At 45.6% G+C, this 19,581-nt stretch overlaps 1 protein-coding gene across 1 annotated transcript in view; it reads left to right on the forward strand.

Moving 5' to 3' along the window:
• LOC122814271 (coagulation factor XIII B chain-like) overlaps positions 1-19,581 on the forward strand; it is a 573,198-nt gene that overhangs the window by 367,069 nt on the left and 186,548 nt on the right. The gene's annotated exons all lie outside the window — the stretch shown is intronic.

A 19,581-nucleotide genomic window follows, 5' to 3' on the forward strand; every position in this document is an offset into this window, starting at 1 on the left:
ATGCCATGCCGTCGCCTAATGTAGTCATGTAGTCTGATGTAATAGGCATCACAAGGTAATATTTTGGTCCTTGCTCCAACCGAGGGGTATGAGTGTCAGATGCAAGCACCAATGTCGGTGAATTTGCAAGTGCGGGATCGAGCGGGTGTAAGCCTGTTTGGCTACCAGTATGCGAGTATTGCACTGGTAAAGCAATGTAGAGGCTAATCGAGTGTAAGAAGCTGTAACCAGAGGTCAGCAGTGCTTAACACCGCGCAAACCCACACACACCCACTCCCAACTGCTTTAATGTGCCTTACTCCTTCCATATCCAATGGCCTTGTTCTGCCCTGCAACTAAATAAAAGTCCTCTGCAAGGCTCAGAACCAGGATCCTGCACACACAGCTAATGTGATTTACCAAAACTCCATGGCAGATATACAGACAATGGACAGTACCACAAACATATCATACAGCACATTCATTCAACAGTATAGGAATGTATCCCATCATGTAGATGTATATGTGAGTGTTTATGTCCAGCATATAGGTACATACATATATAGAGATATATCAGGAAAATACCATGTGGCAACAAAGCATTACAAACGAATAAAACCGGAAACACCAACGACACCTGTATTATGTAGTGGTGTTGTTCTATGTGATCTCAAGACTCCCTCATACAGACATGTGTCATTCATACACGCAAATAGTTGTACATTGGCCGTATACATCATTCTGTGCATGTAATGTACATTAACTCAGCAGTACCTGTCCAATCATTATGTGTGAACAGTACTCTTACAAGGTGCTGTGTGCAACATCATCGTTGTCATGATAAAGGTAAATGGGGTAACTATAGAGGGACTGGTTGTGTTGTGTGTACACTGGGGTCATCCTCATCACATGTACCTGGACCATTTAGGAGTGATGTGCATACCAGGATCTTGCGCCTGAGGGACAGGGTTGAGGATAATAAGAGTATGTTGTGATGCATATTACAAGGGTTACATGTGTCCAGTGGGCACGTGTGTGAAATGGACAGCTATGTATAGGGCAGATGTTGTCCTAGGATCCAATGCCTTATGTTTCCGTAGGTGAGGGTCAAATGTAGGGGAAGGAGTGTAGGTATGGCCGTGGAGGATAGGTAGGGTAGGATCAAAGACATGACAGCATACAGGGTTGATATATGACACATGTTGGGGGATACTCCCTGGAAGGGGATGGGTGTTCGGCATTCACAAGCCCATGGAAACAGTGGAATGGAGGTCCCCAGCCATAGGCAGCCACAACTGCACCTAAACAGCTGCAAAGGAGGCAGTGCTGCGGGCTCTCCAGGAGGGGCAGCATCACCCTGTAAATTTGACACTCCGCCCTTGAGCTTGCTTATCTGGCTTCGGAACCCCTTAGTGAGCCCCCAATGCAACACGTCCAGGACTGCACAACAGCAGACATGTACCTGTCTGGTCCTGATCCCAGGGGACATGCTCCATCCTCAGTGGTGGTACCACTAGAAGGTGGTGCAGAGCCAACAGAGGTTGATGTCCAAGGCTGGGCCCCAGATGTGCTAGTGCTCGGTGCCATAGTCAGCTGAAGTGGGACAAGAAGTTCTGCCAGGATCTCCCAACCCATTCAGCCTATGGTGTTGCAGTTTAAACCCACATATGGCTTAGTGATAGACACCAGCATAATGGATTACCTACAACAGTATGCATATCTCACCATCAACCCAACACAACAGATGGTATACATTTGCAGAGGGAGCACAACACATGCATATATAGTGTATGCCATCTATACAGTGTGTATGTGTAGTAGACGTGTGACCCCAGCTATGAACAATTGCCTATTATTGGCTTGTCACTGGGAACCCCAGACAGTGTCTTTCATATCACTGTTTCATGTGACACATGTCCAGTCAGGGATGCGATGGCAGTAACATATCTCTATCATCATGTACTGTCTGCAATCTTCACACTATGCTTCTGCTGTGCACAGATGTGTGTTCAGTGTGTAACACAGGAAACAAATGGTTGCACACACTGACCAGTTCACAGATGGCCCTACAGATGGAGGTCCCTCATGAACAGAGTACTGTCATGTCTGTATTAAAACATGCAGAATAGCCATTACACTTACATGCTTTAGTCATGTGTGGCACATCACCCTCCTGTCTTTAGACTATTTCCCACTGTGTATAATGTTTGAGGGACATCCAGATATCATCTGTGATGCCGTGTCAGAACACCACATCCAGGTACCACTCACAGTGACTGTCATGGCCAAATACCAACATGTTTTCCCTAGATAGTTTACTGTGTTTATCAGGCTGTGGGAACACCATCACAGCTATTCCACATGCAATCAGCTAGAAGAGGACTGCAATAGGTGCAGAGGCCATCACCTGATCATGTCCATCACTTACAATACACATGCTGCTGCTGAGCAGGTGTACACCTTCACATCCACCAGAGAGTGTGTGGGTGGGACAGGCAAAGTACACCCGGGAAGGGCTTGGAGACTTAACCCTAAGCATCACCTGCCACATGCCTAACAGTACAGGGGTCAAACCCCTTACTGACTAGTCATTACTATTACATGTGCATGACGTTACTACATGTGCCACAAAGGCAACATGTTGCTGTGCTGTAAGAACATATATGTGTGTAGGTGAGTGACATCTGCAACAGAGATATAGTAGACATACATTAGGTGTGGCACACATGGCTGTCCACGTGAACGGATGCCATTGTCACCACAACCACACTCTCTAATGGACACACATTAACACTCTTTGCCAGGGCCACAAATACACAACCTAACTACTAAGTTTGCCACACTGCAGTAAAACACAGGACTACATGCACCACAGTGGATATCTGGAGGTTCTATGGGCTAGGGCAAGTGAAAGTGTTTGACATCTGTTGTTATGCCAACGAGGGTTATATTGGGAGTGACTGTGGTTGGGAGCATCATAATCCACACACAGACACAAGGTGCCAGTACTGACATGCATGTATGCATTGCTTCATGGGTATGTAGTGGTTGGCTGTGCAAGATGGCTGTACAAGGCTGGGTGAGGGGTAATCCTTGGCATCACGTCACCCGACAATGGTGTGCAGTGCAGGGGTGTAGTGTCTGCAATGTCCCACACAGATGGGTACTGCATGATCTGCCCTGACATCCTGGTTACCAACGTGTATGGCCATAGCTTTGCAATGCATGCTATGTCTGTGTTTGATAGTCCTTCACATGGACATTGCCTGGGATGTGCTTGTCCCACAATACTGTACAGTGACACATACAGGTGTACCTGGTTTGGCAGGCACATGTTGTGTACACAGACTGTTATCCCCCGATAGGCCAATACTGGCCTGGTGTGATGAAACCTGCTTATAGTGAGCAGGTCGACCCTGCACCTGCATTGATGGTATGATGCAGGTATTCCCTGGTGTCAGTGGCATTGGTCCATACACGGCACATGTGTACGGCATTGTATGGCCTCTGTGGATCACATTTGATGGCACCACATATGTTGCAGGCATCCAGTGGGGAACATAGTGAAGGCACAATGTCCGCATATATGTGCCTATTGTACCACTGTACAGGATGCCATGTCCTCTGCAGGTCACTGCATTCACACCATGCCTACTATCTGTCATCAATGTGCATGGTAATAGCAACATAGCTGGATATCCTAGACAAGTTTGTTTGTGCATGGCACATGGGTGCAGGACATATACCGGATACTAGTAGAGTTGCATACTTTGTTCACCAGGCCTTTTGCCAGATGTAGGGGTATGGCTTGCCAACACAGTCCCGTGGCTGACTGACAGCTGTACTCCTCATGAGGTGGCCAATATGTCATAAGACGGACACCATATAGGAAAACTACAAAATCCACTCACCAACATGTCCAATGGTAAGACACTCACACCCACCTCTACACAGGCTCTGACAAACACACAATTGCCATGTCATGTATACAAACCCCTGCCTACCGTATCACACTGCAGCAATATGCTTTTAGGGCACGTGCTACAGCGAATACTGGGTTGCAGCACACCTACAGGTGTATACCTAGGTGGGTGACAACAGCAGGAATGACAAAGGTGGTCATGTGATTTGTACAGAGAGTGCATACTCTACAAAGCACTGTACTTGTCTCATGCAGGCAGACACACACACACACTTGGAATGTCTGTGATTAGATCACCGACCTAACTACTTTATCACACTACAGCATTACTCAGTTACAGAATGCGCTACCCAGATTACTGGGTTATAGTACTCCCAGAGGTGTATTTCTATGTGGGTGACATCATCAGCCTTGCCAAAGGTGGGTATAGGAATGGTATGGAGTGTGAGCAGTCTAAAAGCATTATTCAGTCCTCAGGCAGAAGGGGACAAACACACACACACACACACACACACACACACACACACACACACACACACTTGGCAAGTCTGGGATTAGAACACAGACCTAACTACTTTATCACACTACAGCATTACGCAGTTACAGAACACGCTACCAAGATTACTGGGTCACAGCACTCCCAGAGGTGTATTTCTAGGTGGGTGACATCATCAGCCTTGCCAAAGGTGGGTATTGGAATGGTATGGAGTGTGAGCAGTCTAAAAGCATTATTCAGTCCTCAGGCAGACAGAGACAAACACACACACACACACACACACACACACACACACACACACACACACACACACACACACACACACATACACACTTGGCAAGTCTAGGATTAGAACACAGACCTAACTACTTTATCACTCTACAGCATTACACAGTTACAGAATGCACTACTGAGATTACTGGGTCACAGCACTCCCAGAGGTGTATTTCTAGGTGGGTGACATCATCAGCCTTGCCAAAGGTGGGTATAGGAATTGTATGGAGTGTGAGCAGTCTAAAAGCATTATTCAGTCCTCAGGCAGACAGGGACAAACACACACAAAAACACACACACACATGCCAGTGGTGAGAACAGAACACCTGCCTATCCACAGATCACTATTACAATACTACATAGTTACGAGTAGCGCCACACAGACTACACATTTCAAGCTGTCATTATGACCTTCGAGGAATGCAGACATCAACAGGGATGCTGGCAGTTAAGATGTACATACCTGTGAACCTGTGTGTTTAAAGTAGGAATCCATTCTCACCTGAGTATGCCCATCTGTGGAATGAATGACTACTATCACTATACAGGGTTACAATGGCCATGCCCATACACATAGAGGCACATAACCAACACAAGGTGTCACTAGTCATGCTCACACACTTAGTAGCACAGGGCTGTTTGGAATGCAATATGCGTCCATCTACACAACGTTATACTGGGCATGCTCATACACTTAGTAGCACAGTCTGAGATGCACTCTGATTCTAAACACAGAAGGCCACAGTGGTCATGCTATTACAGTTAGACATAAAGAACACATTGTAATGGACTCTGGCATTAGTAGTTGTCATTGTTAGCAGGAATGCTGCTCTACATATATCTGACACTGGTCTTATACACAACATCTGCTGCTGTCCATCACCTTAGATGTACCATTCTATACCAAGGACAATACTACCACTCACAGTGATGTCTTGCTTGGAGTGGCAACTGCTTGACCAACACAATGAGCCTTGCTAGGAGTGGCAACTGCATGACCAACACAATGAGCCAATGTCCTGCTGTAATTACGAGGTCATCCAGTGTTTGTTATTCTGGGATGACATGACTGAAAGTAGACAGGCCTTTGTCACATATCCCATGCATTCATGATTCAAGGGAGTGGGGATAATACCTAAGTCGCATTCGCCCATATAGTGCCATTCCAATGCAAATGTCCTAAACACAGGACAACACCTTGACACCTAGAGGACAACTGCATTGTATGCTTATGCTAACCAGTGCTAGACGTGTAGCATCCATAATCACAGCTGCTCATTGTAGATCCAATAATGGGGAGTACTGACATCTGTGCAGTGAGGAACACCTGGCTGAAGGTTCTGTAGTGCACAATAGCACTAACACCATATACCTCAGAACCAGACACGTGGGCCATAACACAGGTACACTAGCTCCAGGTGGTGGTGTCCCCACATACATAGAGGCCACTCATGTACTGAGCAGTACTCCCACAAAAGGCATCACAGATGAGTCAGGTGCAGGACACAATGTCAAATGCTGCATTCTAGGATGTAAACCTTAGACACAACCTCAGACCACCAACACACATCCATACCTGTGGTAGGACATATAATAGTACACCACCATGTGACCCTTGACCAGTGGACTGTACCAAGCTCTACATCAATTGTGTAGAGTACCCATGTACTGACACTGTTGCATCATGTGTTATGCAATGCAATGATACCACTGTCTGTAACCAGGTCAGATGTACACATACCAGGGGCCCTCGGTTATTTACAGCATTAGCAGATGACTGTTGCTGTACACCAGTAAACACCATCATCTTTGGATATGACATACATGTACCTGCCCTGGATATGTACATGCCACACACACACAACATATATGTAAATAGCAGACAGGTGGCTACAGCCATTACACACATGCACATGGAATGTAGGTCCATGGCTGCTGAATGCTAACAGTACATAAGGTGTGATATCAATGTTGACAGAGGTAACATTTCCTCTGTATCGGTCACCAATTACACCTATCATATCATACAACAGTCCATGTGCCATGTATGTCATTACACATGTCCACCAATTGCAGTGCCTACAAACATGCCCAAATGACAGGATTGTAGGACCTACACACATGTACATGTAGTGGTGTGTATTCAGATACCATGCATGTGCAGTTGCTGATGTATGCAGGTAACATGTATCTTAATACATCATGCAGTTGCAACGCAGCCTCAACATTGCCAACTGTATATGGTGATATGCTGGATGTACGGAAAAATGTACCTCAGGTATGGACAGATTTGTGGAAATAACTAAGTGGTGGGACATCCTTGCAGAAGGATGTTTGCTGAGGACAGCTCATAGGTGTGTCACAAGCGGTCCTACAATAACATGTGTAATCGGTAAGTAATGGTTTTGTTAATTGAAGGGCAACACACACAACAAAGACAGCGGTCAAGGTGACACTGAAGGTAAATCACTTGACACCTGTAACAGTTAAGACCTCCCATGTGCATATATCAGCACTGTTGCCAAAGGAAGCGTCAGTACACTTTGTAATGTGTGCAATACTGCTGTAAGTCTGTCATATATATCATGAGCTAGGCAGGTGTTTGATTCACAGTACTGGCATGTGTGGTTGCGTGTGTGTCCATATATGTCACTTATGGTGGGGAATACATCTCAATTGTTACTCACTCTCCTGTACACTGTTGTAGATATCTGTACAGACTGCAATGTAGAAAGCAGGACATAGGCAAGGGTGTGTATCTCACACATGTGAGGTATCTGTGTGCGTGTGTGACATAGGTGTATTCAATAGTGAATGCCACAGTGTGTGTGTGTGTGTGTGTGTGTGTGTGTGTGTGTGTGTGTGTGTGTGTGTGTGTGTGTGTGTGTGTATGACTTTGTGGTCCCTGAAGTGAGGATGTATGTTACCATACTGAACTGATGAGTCCCCTCCCCCATCCAGGCAATGCAATCAACTATCCGTGTTGATGTCCCCGATCTTAGGCCATACTGACTACCTGTACATGTGTATTCTCTGTGGTGCGTCATGTAGGTACACAGTACTGTAATGATGATTTGCACATAGGCAGGGGTCCTCACCTCAACAGTAGCAACTGCGTGTGAGTGTGTGTTACTGTGTCAGTGAATCCGTGAGTGTGTGGGTGTGTTACTGTGTCACTGAATACATGTGTGTCAATACCTAAGTGTGTGTGGGTGCAGTTGTGTGTTGGCATCCTGTCATGGGAACGTGTATTACTGCTTTCCAATGAGGCATAACACTTCCCACTGGCCTTTACCCTTGTCATCAGCTAGACCGCTCTCTTACCTCACCACTCCATGTAACTTTACCTGTGATGTCACCCAGTATGGATGTCACGTCTGTAGCCACAGTAGTGTAATATGCATCTATCATGCTGTTGGCTCAGTAGATGTGTTTGGAACACGGGATATTCTAACTGTGATGTGGAAGCTGCAAGGTGCATGCTGGTATATTCATACATACCTGTGAGTAGTCCACATTTACATATGGGACACTAACTGCAAACACTGACTTCCACTGGCACGTGCAATTTGACCTGAAGGAGGAAAGCAGAACATTATGTCCAACATGCAGTTACTGTTATTACATAAGACATATACTGTTAACAGTACGAAATACATTGTACACCTGTACTACATGGTATGTCTGCTGCCTGTCAACAGTACACAATTGTAATCTACACTTATCTTCCTAGTCTGTTCACCCTGTGCATCAGACCATATGAGCATGTCCCTGCACCGATGGTGTGGATGACAGGGATGTGGCACAGGCATCATCATATGCACTGGATGATAATGTTTGCCAGAGGCCTAGGCTGCACCATTGGATGACATCATGTGTGTGGGTTAGGGCCTTTGATCTAATTGCACATGTACTGATGTTATGCATGTGTGTGTTGCGGTGCCCTACATATGTTTCTGGTGTGTGCGTGTATGTATGCACACAGTTCTGGCATGTGTCTGGCTTACACAGGGGTATTATTGACAGCTGCAGACTGTACAGGCCAGGTTTTACAGTTCACGGTGTCCGGCCATGGACACGTGACCTATGCCTGCCAGGGGTTACATGGGCACTACCAGGCAGAGATTCAGATTGGGTACTGTCTGATGACACATGTCCACTGGAGCTATGTCTCTGTTGGGACCATCCAGGGCCACATGCATGTGGCCTGCTGTGTCCTGGTGTGGCCAGCACAGCACCAGCTGCACTGCTGCTGCTCCTGCCACTATGGGAGTGGGCATGTAGACCTGAAATAGGTGATGTAGCAGGCCTACATCCACATGCCCGATGCCTCACTCCTACCAGATGTTCCAACACAGACAGCTCACACTCATGGATTGTCATGCCACGGTCAAGGACTCCAACCATGTCACCCAGTCATCTATCCAAAGCTTCAGCAATCTGCTGTTGAGCATTTACCATTGCCTGGATGTTGTTGTTTAAAGAACGGACAGCAGCCTTTTAAAACCTCTGATCTTCTCTGTTGTGCCATTCAGCACATGCTTGTGCCTCCATTACAGCCTGAAACATGCATCTGGTGACACCAGCTGCTGTGCTCTGTCTTGCAGGGGCATATTGGCCAGAGGTCCTCCTGCAAGCAGCACTGGCCACGTGCCTGTGTGGGGCATCACCAGTCAGTTGGCTGACACCATGGTGTGCAGGCACACCTTCCATAGCCCCCACACTTTCCTGTTCCAAGCTACCACACACCAACTGTCCTTCCTCTATGGCCACTGGTGAGGGGATATGTGGAGGCATGAGATCTGTGTGCGTGGATGAGGGGGATATAGGTGGAATGGCAGACAATGGCACAGATTCAGCCCCTGACAACCCTGTCTGTGCCTCAATCATATGTTCATCATCACTGTGGGGGATACTAACATCAGATAGACTGCAGGAGGGGAATGCACCTACATCACCTGTGAGGGGCAGACAAGAACTGTACATTACAATCTATACAATAGACAGACACACACAGACACACAGACACACACACACACACACACACACACACACACACACACACACACACACACACACACACACACACACACACACACACACACACACACACACACACAGACACACACAGATGCACACACACAGACACATACACAGACACACACACACACAGACACACACGCTATGGCACCCAACATGCATGTGATATGGCAGAAGGCATGTAACATGCATGTGCTATGGCAGACGGCACACCCAACATGCATGTAATATGACACCCAGCATGCATGTGATATGGCAGAAGGCATGCAACATGTATGTGATACAGTAGACAGCATGCAGTGCAGACAATAATAGTGGTAGTTATCATACATCCCTGGGTTGCACACAACAGCATGCATGTGTCATAGCAGAAGGCATGCAAATTACACAATCATAGTAGTAGTTAGCATACATCCCTGTGTTACACCATGTAGACCAGCACAGGTTAACAGTACACCTGCCTGAAGTGTGGCATATGACCTTAATAATCACATGTATGTCATGTGATCTGCTGTGTGCAATGACATGCATACATGTTTAACACAATGGTATCCCGTCAAATATACAGTGGGGTAATGATGTCCCAATGCAGTGTTGTCTGACCGCCCTACAGATATATTGCACATTTAGCTGATGTGCATGGCCATTGCAGGGAATCATGAGGCATCTCTATTGCTATACAGTGTGGGTTACAGACACAGTTCATAGCCATGACTGTGTTCAGATACAATACATATATACTGTGGAATGTGACCCATGTCACTGAGGTGTATACACACTAAACCATGATGTGGAATGTGTGACACAGGTCACTGAAGGGTATATGGATGACACCCCTGCACATCTGCAACCATATTGCTGCTGCCTGGCAACTATGGCCAGACATGGCAAACTCGTCAGTACACCATGTCCCACATGACATCTGTGTACACACACACACACACACACACACACACACACACACACACACACACACACACACACACACACACACACACATGAGGAGCAAGGATGACATTGATGTCTGACACCAGCAAGGGTAATGTACTGTATCTGTGGGCTGATGTGGATACTGTACAGGTGACTGCTGTCATGTTGTGACACACTCGAGATGTTCAACACATCTTATGTGGTGGATTGATATCACTCCTACCCAAGATGTGCACAGGCCTGTAGGATGTCTAGTGTTCCACGTCTGCAATATAACCATTCCACAAAGGCCATAGTTGGGCCACATGGAGCCAATGTATGACAGGGTGCACACACAAGCACATCACATCTCGTGTATGTGTTGCTGCATGTCTCTGGCCATCCTTCATGGCCATGTGTGTACATGTCTTGGCCAAATTATTGTGACAGATGTCTATTTCACATGTCTTTGTTGTCCCATATAACATACACCCATAGATTTTATATGCTCCACTGACGACAGGGTTATGCAGACAAAGGGTGGTATGTGGGATATGTTTTTCAGGATAGTTAGGCAGTGTTGCAGCCAGGCCACTAGATGTCATGGACATGTCAAGATAGCACATCACATTGTGTGACATTCATAGCAAGGCTATGATCCACACCAGTGAATCATGTGGGCTGGCCATACTCCAGCTCACTGTGTAGTACTGTTTGTATTCCCCACATGTGTAGTTCTGATCTGTAGTTCATGTCCCTACAGTGAACAGCACCTCCACCATTGTATGCACAGCTATCCACACATCTGGCAATGGCAGTTTGTGAGGTTTCATTTATTTTATTTATTTATTTATTTATTTGCAGTTGTTTAACCAGGATAGTCCATTGGGCCAGAAGAACCCGTTTTCAATGGAGTCCTGGGGAGAAAAGCTCCACATACAGATTTGCACACAGGTTAATAAACAAATGTAGATTACATAGGTTACATAGATAAGCGAGACTAAAATTGATATACACACATAAAATGTATGAAGACTACATAGGTAAAAACTGGGTGATAAAAATTGTTTCAATCAATGTTAAAACTTTTTTTTTTTTTTCCAAAAGGAAGGAGTTGCTGGATATCAGTACGGAGTTATATAAGAGAAGGAAACAAGAATTTGTAACCTGGGAATTGAGAGAAAGGAAGGGAACATTGTAGAAGTAAGTGTAAGTTATGAGGGATGGGAGCAGGAGCATTCCCATGTGGAAGTTAGATAAGAGTGGAGAGATTTTTTAAAGGATGGGAGGCTAGAAGTGGTACGAATGGGGGGGGGGGGGAGTTCCATAGGCGTGCAAGAGAGTGTGATAGGAGGTATTGTCCTGGGGGGTGGAGTGGTCTGTGCACTTCTATAAGGTTTTGATTATTAGATCTGGGAAGCCTTTGTGTGTGATGCATTTTAAAGGTAGTGGAGAGAGAGGGACAGAGGGAAGGTTGGAAAATGAGTTTATGAGCATAGGTGAGCTGAGTGTAGGAGAGGTAGTTAGGAAGTTCAAGCCAGTTTAGTTTGTGAAGAGATTCACAGTGATGGGTTGAGGATTTGTTGCTAGTAGCGAATCTGGCTATTTTATTGTAACAAGAGGACAATTTGGTTTTGAGTGATGACTGTAGGTTTGTTAGAAGAGGGGCTCCATAGAGAAGGGAGGGTAGGAGAAAGGAAGTAGAAAGAGTAAGTTTAGTAGTTGCGGTGAGGAACCGATTGTGTCGATAGAGCATGCCAAGTTTTTGGTGGGGTTTTTTTTATGTTTAGTAGTAGATGGGAGTTGAATTTGAGCTTGTCATCTATTTGAACTCCTAGTAGTTTAGTTTCAGTTACCAACTCTAGAGGTGTTGAATTTTGGCTGGTAATGGAGAATACGTTTCGGTCAAAAGACTTGGTTGTAGAAGAGGTAAAGATCATAAGTTTAGTTTTAGCAGCATTGAGTGCTAGATGATTGTCTTTCATCCATAGTTCTGTGGTAGAGAAAGCATCCTGAGTTTGTTTTAAGAGGATTGGTATAGATGGGGCAGCACAGATGATTGTGGAATCATCTGCATATTGGATAATGTTAGCATGAGGGATAGAGCGGTAAAAGTCATTAATGAAAATGTTGAAAAGTAGGGGGCCCAGTATTGAACCTTGTGGGACACCAGTGGGGGTGGCAAGAAAAGAGGAGGTGGCCTTTTTCCATATGACAGCTTGTTGCCTGCTTGAGAGATAGCTGGTGAACCATTTGAGGGAGGAGGGGGAAAGGTTTAGGTTAGTTAGTTTAGTAAGAAGTAGGTTATGAGAGATAGTGTCGAAGGCCTTAGAGAGATCGAGAAGGATGGTAGATACAGTGACGCCAGAATCTCTAGCTTTATTCACAGTTTCAAGGAAGGAAAGGAGGGCAGTCATAGTGCTGTGATGGGGTCTGAAGCCATGCTGGGTGGGGGTTAATAGGTTATTGTCTAAGAGATAGGGGAGGAGTTGAAGGTGGATACATTTCTCTAGGATCTTTGAAATGGGAGAGAGAATAGCGATGGGACGGAAATTGGAAATGTTAGTATTATTTCCACCTTTGTGCAGGGGAATGATGTAGGCTTTTTTCCAGATTTCAGGAACAAGACCTTCCTGGATAGAGCGGTTGATTAGGATGCTGATAGGGAGGGCAATGGCATCAGCAGCTATGCTGAGGAAGAATGGGGGAATGTTATCAGGGGCATTGGTGCAAGGTTTTAGTTTTCTTATAGTAGATGTGGGTATAGGTTTAATGAAAAATGGGGGGGGTTGAGTGTGAGGAGAATGGGAGAAAGGATTAGGGAGGGGGGCTGAGAGAGGAGAAGTGGAGTTAGGAGGCAGATTGTTATTTGAAAAAGAAGAGGTCAGTTTGGAAATAGAGTCAATGAAAAAAGAATTGAATTGAGTAGCAAGATCAGAGTCTTGTACATTTGGGGAAGGGTTGGGGTTTTCTGTGGTACCAGGTTTTAAGAGGGTAGCTATACCTCTCCAGAATTTTTGTGGGTTGGTACTATGGTTGCCTTGAAGTTGAACAAAGTAGGTGCGACGGTCAGCTGAGATAAGCTTTTTTACTGAGTTGCGAAGAGTTTTGTATTCATGTCGGTGTTTCACATAGTTTGCAAGTATTGCACATGGGTAGCCATTGTGATGCATTGCAGTTCCGACCTGTATATTGTGACAGGACCATACATTATGTGTGCATGTGGTAAATGGCTACATGGCAGATAGATCTGTGCATTAAGATGCCTGATAAATAATAACAGTCTTACCAGCAACGGGCTGCTGTCACAGCGGAACACCAGAGGTACCTAAATAGGAGTAACACAGCAGTATGAGCATTATCCACGCCTGTATGATAGCTACAGGGTGCAATGTGCATGTTAACACATACACCAGTACAATAGACTATACTATGGTGTATGCACATGTGTGCATACATAGAGTAGCATACTATAGCATGCGGCATGTGTGTATACATGCCTTGCATATGGTGTTACATTACATATTGTACAGTGACACATGTAACTATATGGAATATAGTTGTTATAGGTGCAGTAGTGATGTACCAGGCAACTCCAGGCTCGGTGGTTGAGAGACACCCACCTCCACAATATTGGTTAAGGCTTGTGGATGTTGTTTTGCAGGTGTCCCCAGGTTGGCCAGTAGCTCCTCGGTACGTGTGAGTGGGAGCTGTTTCGCCCATCTAATGAGGTCTGTACAGTGTTTGAGCACCTGCTGGTATGTGCGGTTGTGGCCACCCACATCATTAACCCTCCTGCGAAGTTCCATCCACAGGGAATCCTGCTGCTGTGCATCCTGTGGCACATGGCTGAACAGGATATTATGATTGTCATGTAGGTATGGGATGAGGGCCTCATCCTCCAAGCGGGTATAAGGGGGTAGCCTTGCACACAGCATATCTGGAAGACATAATGATTGAGACAGGTCAACAGCTGAACATACATGTGTATCACATTTATTATGATTAAATAGTTGTCTTTGCAAATCTACATGACACTGATACCACTGACATGTTTGTGTCATACACATGTGACACTCAATGGTGATTGGATATTATCACCATATATGTGTGTGTGTTACCTGATTACATTGCTCATACTCCATGTGGATGCTGTCTTGATGTGGGCATGTCTGTTTGCCTGTACTGGTGTTCCTACCTATCAGCACATGGCTGGATGTGTTCACATTAATGCAGTCGACCTTGATGCTGTGTATATGTCACATATAAAGACTTACACTGCCTTAACGGACATGACCTGTGACCCTGCAGACTTGCTCATGGAAGGGTTTACATGTATGGGTTTTGCCATATACATCTACACGGCACTGTACAGCAATTCACCATCCTGCCATGTATCACCTGTGTTGCACTAGTGATACACATGGGACACTGGCTAGCCAGATGGTATTTGCAGGGATGGATATCAACTATAACATGTACAGTCAAAGTCAACTAGTAGGCTATATGCCCTGGGCCATGTATGAATCTAGGATGAAAGGCTACCTAGTTGTAGCCGACAGGCGGGTCTCTGGGGCCAGATGGAGCAGTGCCACATAACTGATCCACAGGGTTAATGATACATTTACCATGTGGTCATCACACCATGTCTGAGAGGGGGATGATGTGCAGCTTTTCTGGACAGGAATGCATAGTATGGCAGGACTATGTAAAGTGTATGGGACAAGGATCTGTCCAGCATGTGGTGATCCTAGTACTTGGAAGATGGATGTCCATGAAGTATGTGTTTGAGATCAGGATGTGTATGTATAACATTTCCAACATCCCTGGGTTGGACATGGATTTATTCAGGGTAGGCATCATGCTACATAGTGGAGATGTGGAATGGGAAGGCTGGTGTAGGCCATCTAAACATGGCCAATACCCCTTAAAGGAAATATGTGAGCTGATATGGGTCACTTGAGTGTTGTGTATGGCTGGACAATGATCTCTGTATTCATGTCATGATTAGGGTTGCCACATAAGACTACCTGACAGGTGTGGTGACATAACTATCACAGGAAAGACAACTTCCCAGCTGCATCCCTTATGCACAGTGTCCATTATGTTGGCCGCTGCCTAGGTGGTAGTTTATGGGTACAGAGTTATTAACATAGGGGTGACAATGCAATATGTAGCTGTCAGATTGTGATCATATGTCACACACCTCACCCACAAAGCCCCTTCTGTATGTTGTCCACAACACTCTGAGTCAGCTATTGCTCCTATGTCATAGTCATTCACATACTTCAATAGGCAGATGCCTTCTGTTAGTCTTTGTGGTATGGACTACAATGAGGAGGAGTACATTAATTAATATTAACCCTGTCTTACTGTAGCTGGCACTGGTGTGATGTGCATGTATTATTCAGACACCTTCTGTAGTTTTGGTTCTGCCAGAAGTCCTGTTGCAAAACACTCCTGTGACATAGGAATGTACATCTAGTATACTGAGTGTAGGTCGAACACAGTATGGATGATTATGTCCTATGACCTGGCAAGGTTATGATATGCAGTGTGAAATAAACCTTACTGTCATCTACATCTGTACTGCTGACATCAAATAACTTGATCAAGGTTCATGGCCTTTCAGACCAGACTCAGCAGGGTAGTAGTGCAGTACTTCCCATTATCAGTGGTGTCTCCCCCTTTGTGGGTTGTCATACCTGTTGGTGTGCACCATTCAGTGTGTACACAGCCTGACATGAAGCTATGTTTTACATGATGTGTATGTGGAGAGCAACTTGTTTTGCCATATGTGTATGATACAACCTGGGATGTGGACAGGTCCCATGCAGCCTGAGTGCAGCCTGTATAGTTGTGGTTACAGGGGCTCTGTAGTGTACATGGATATATGATTGTGTACCTGTTGGGGGGGGGGGGACGGTGTGTTTATGTTATCCAAGACCCTATCTGGATTGCTTATTCATGCTCAGCACTTGTTCAGAACTTGTAAGCACTACATAAGCTACTAATTACTATAGCACTCAGTCTTCCTCATTACCTAGAGGTAAACAGTTTTAGTATGTACTTTTCTCACTTGCTTATAGGAAAATAGCTCTTGTACTCACTTTCCTCACTTATCTAGGGGAAATTAGTTTTATATTCAGGCATGTCCAAGGGTCAGCTACCAGTGTTCTCTCCTGTCTATCTGATGAATCTGGACATCTTGAGGCAATGTAGACATTGCCTCATGTACACAGACAACCCTCTCCACCTACCAGCCAACACTACAACCTGTGAGAGATTCACTTATCTAGCCAAACTGGAGGTAAAACTCTCTCTAACCAAGACTGACCCTGACAGTCATGTGGAGAAGGTAAACATTCGCACCACACCACACTCATCACATAGTCTCACTGAATCTACACCAAGATAATCCACACATAGTAACACAAAAACATTTGCGGAGGCTCTCAATAATAATCTTTCTAAGCAACAGAGACCTCCAAAGTGGAAATGCAAGCAGCCTCCATCCCCAACACAACCCCAATGGAACATAGCCCACAGAGTCAGTGTGCTACTCAACCACAGCCAATAAGTCAAATCAACTTACCCAACACACTAGTCATAGGTGACTCTATAATCAGGCACACTGATGTTCCACTCACCAGGCTAAACAAGGAGAAGGTTACTGTCAGCTGCATGTTGGGTAGCAGGATCCGCCACATAACCCATACACTCAGGTCACTCCACAACAAGTACAAATATGACTCTGTCATTGTCCATGTTGGTGTGAATGACCTGAGATGTACCTCCCTGGACTACCTGAAAAGAGACATGGAAGAGCTCTCCGAACTTGTAGGCCAGGCAGGTATGACCCAAGCCCTGAGTAGCATTCTGCCATTGCCCAGAATGATACCGCAGTACAAGGACAAAACAATTGACTTCAACAATTGGCTAAGCTTCTGGTGTCATTCTAAGGGATCCAGTATTTGTCTGCTTGGGATGACATGGTCGACAGACCACGATGCTTTGCCACAGATGGCCTGCACTTGTCGCCCCTGGGATTCCATATACTGGCTAAGGCTCTTGCTGCCCTTATAGTGTCTTCTTTAGGCAAGGTTCACATAACATATTCACCACCATAACAGGAGCAGGCAAGCACAAATTGAGGTTAAGGCTACTCAATGCTGGAAGTCTAAATTTCAAAATGCACTCACTCGAGGCACTCCTTGTAATGCAGAACATCGATATCTGTGCAGTGACTGAGACCTGGTTCAAGGCTCCATAGAGCACCCCTGCACTACCAGGGTAGAACTCATAGCACACTTTTCGGCCATGTAACCTGGACTGGAACACCCAAGGCAGAGGTGTGTCCATATTCATTAAGGATATCCACCCCTCCAGGCTAGTTGCTCAGCACAATGCATCCGAGGTTATCCAAGTGCAACTACCTCTGGGATAAACTTCAATCCAAATCGTAGCTTGCTACAGATCCCCCACCATGCCCCAAGATTCCCACTCCTCTTTTCTTGATGTATTGGAAACTATTCGGGTTCAACCAAACACCCTATTAATGGGTGACTTCACCTACCCCACTATTAAATGGGAAAACTACTCGCGTACCAACTCATTAGCTCAACACTTTCTGGAATTCATAAACACCAATGCCCTGGATCAACTGGACACCCATGCAGATGGACAATACAGTTACAACTGCTGAATCCTACACAAATGCACTCTATAAGCACTTACACAAGTGCATGGATCGTGCTATCCCAAACAGAACCAAGATGCTATACTCCTAATTAAGGAAGCCAATCTGGTGGTCCCCTGCCATAAACAAGCTGTACAACAGAAGGAAGACACTGTTGCAAAAGAGAGTACAATCCCATGCGTGGACGAGCTCCCTGGTCAGCCTCAGTAAGAAGCTGAGATCCCTTATAAGATCCTCCAAAGCTAGCTATGGAAACAAAACTGCCAGTAATTCCAATGACAACCACAAAGCATTCTATAGCTATGTCAAATATCTTGATGTCAACACCCAGATCTGCTCTGAGTTACGGCACAAAGGCACGAACATTACAGAACCAACTGATATTGCCAACATCCTGGCAGACAGGATCAGTGCTATCTTTCCCCCCTCTCGCCCCCTAAAGGGCCCGTATCTATACAGGAAGAATGCAGAGTCCCTGAAATCACAGGTAAAAGCTGCACACTCTAAAGCCAGTATCACAGCATCCATGGGACCGGACAACATCCCAGGCTGCGATTTACACGAACTTCAGAACGTACTGGCTCCCTACCTATGCACCATGTTCAATAATAGCCTCACATCAGGCTTTGTGCCCCCTGAATGACACACAGCAACAGTTATCCCACTTCACAAAGGTGGCACCACAATCGACTATGGGACCTATTGCCCTATAGGCCTGACTAGCCTGGTCTGCAAGGCTATGGAGCACATCATCATGGATCTCAGTCACAGAGACATTGGGTACCTCCAAACCTTTGACCCCTCCCAGTTTGCCATGGTTAAGGGAAAACCATGTCTCCTAAACCTGGTGGACTTTTTTGAGACAGTTACCAAGGCATTAGATGAGGTTAAGGAGGTCCACACAGCCTACCTTAATCTCTCAAAGGCTTTCAACACCATTCCCCATTCTGGTTTTATCGACATACCCATCCACCTGAACATTAACCCCTATGTCATGAGATGGTTTGCAAAGTTGCTCACGGACCGAACTGTAGGTCCGACTGTAGACCAGTTACAAGTGGCGTCCCCCAGGGCTCAGTCCTAGGACCCCTCATGTTCGGTATATACTTCTCTGAGGTACAGGCAAGCACAGGAGGGCTTTGGCTGAAAAGGTTTGCAGATGACTGCAAACTAGGGGCCATTATTGTTTCCCCAGTTGATACACACACCCTCCAGAGGGATCGCACTGAGACGGATACCTGGTGTCAATATCATGGCCTCAAA

The sequence above is a fragment of the Protopterus annectens genome, chromosome 10.part0 (assembly GCF_019279795.1).
Source record: "Protopterus annectens isolate FY-2018-M chromosome 10.part0, PAN1.0, whole genome shotgun sequence".
Classification (NCBI taxonomy): Eukaryota; Metazoa; Chordata; order Ceratodontiformes; family Protopteridae; genus Protopterus; species Protopterus annectens.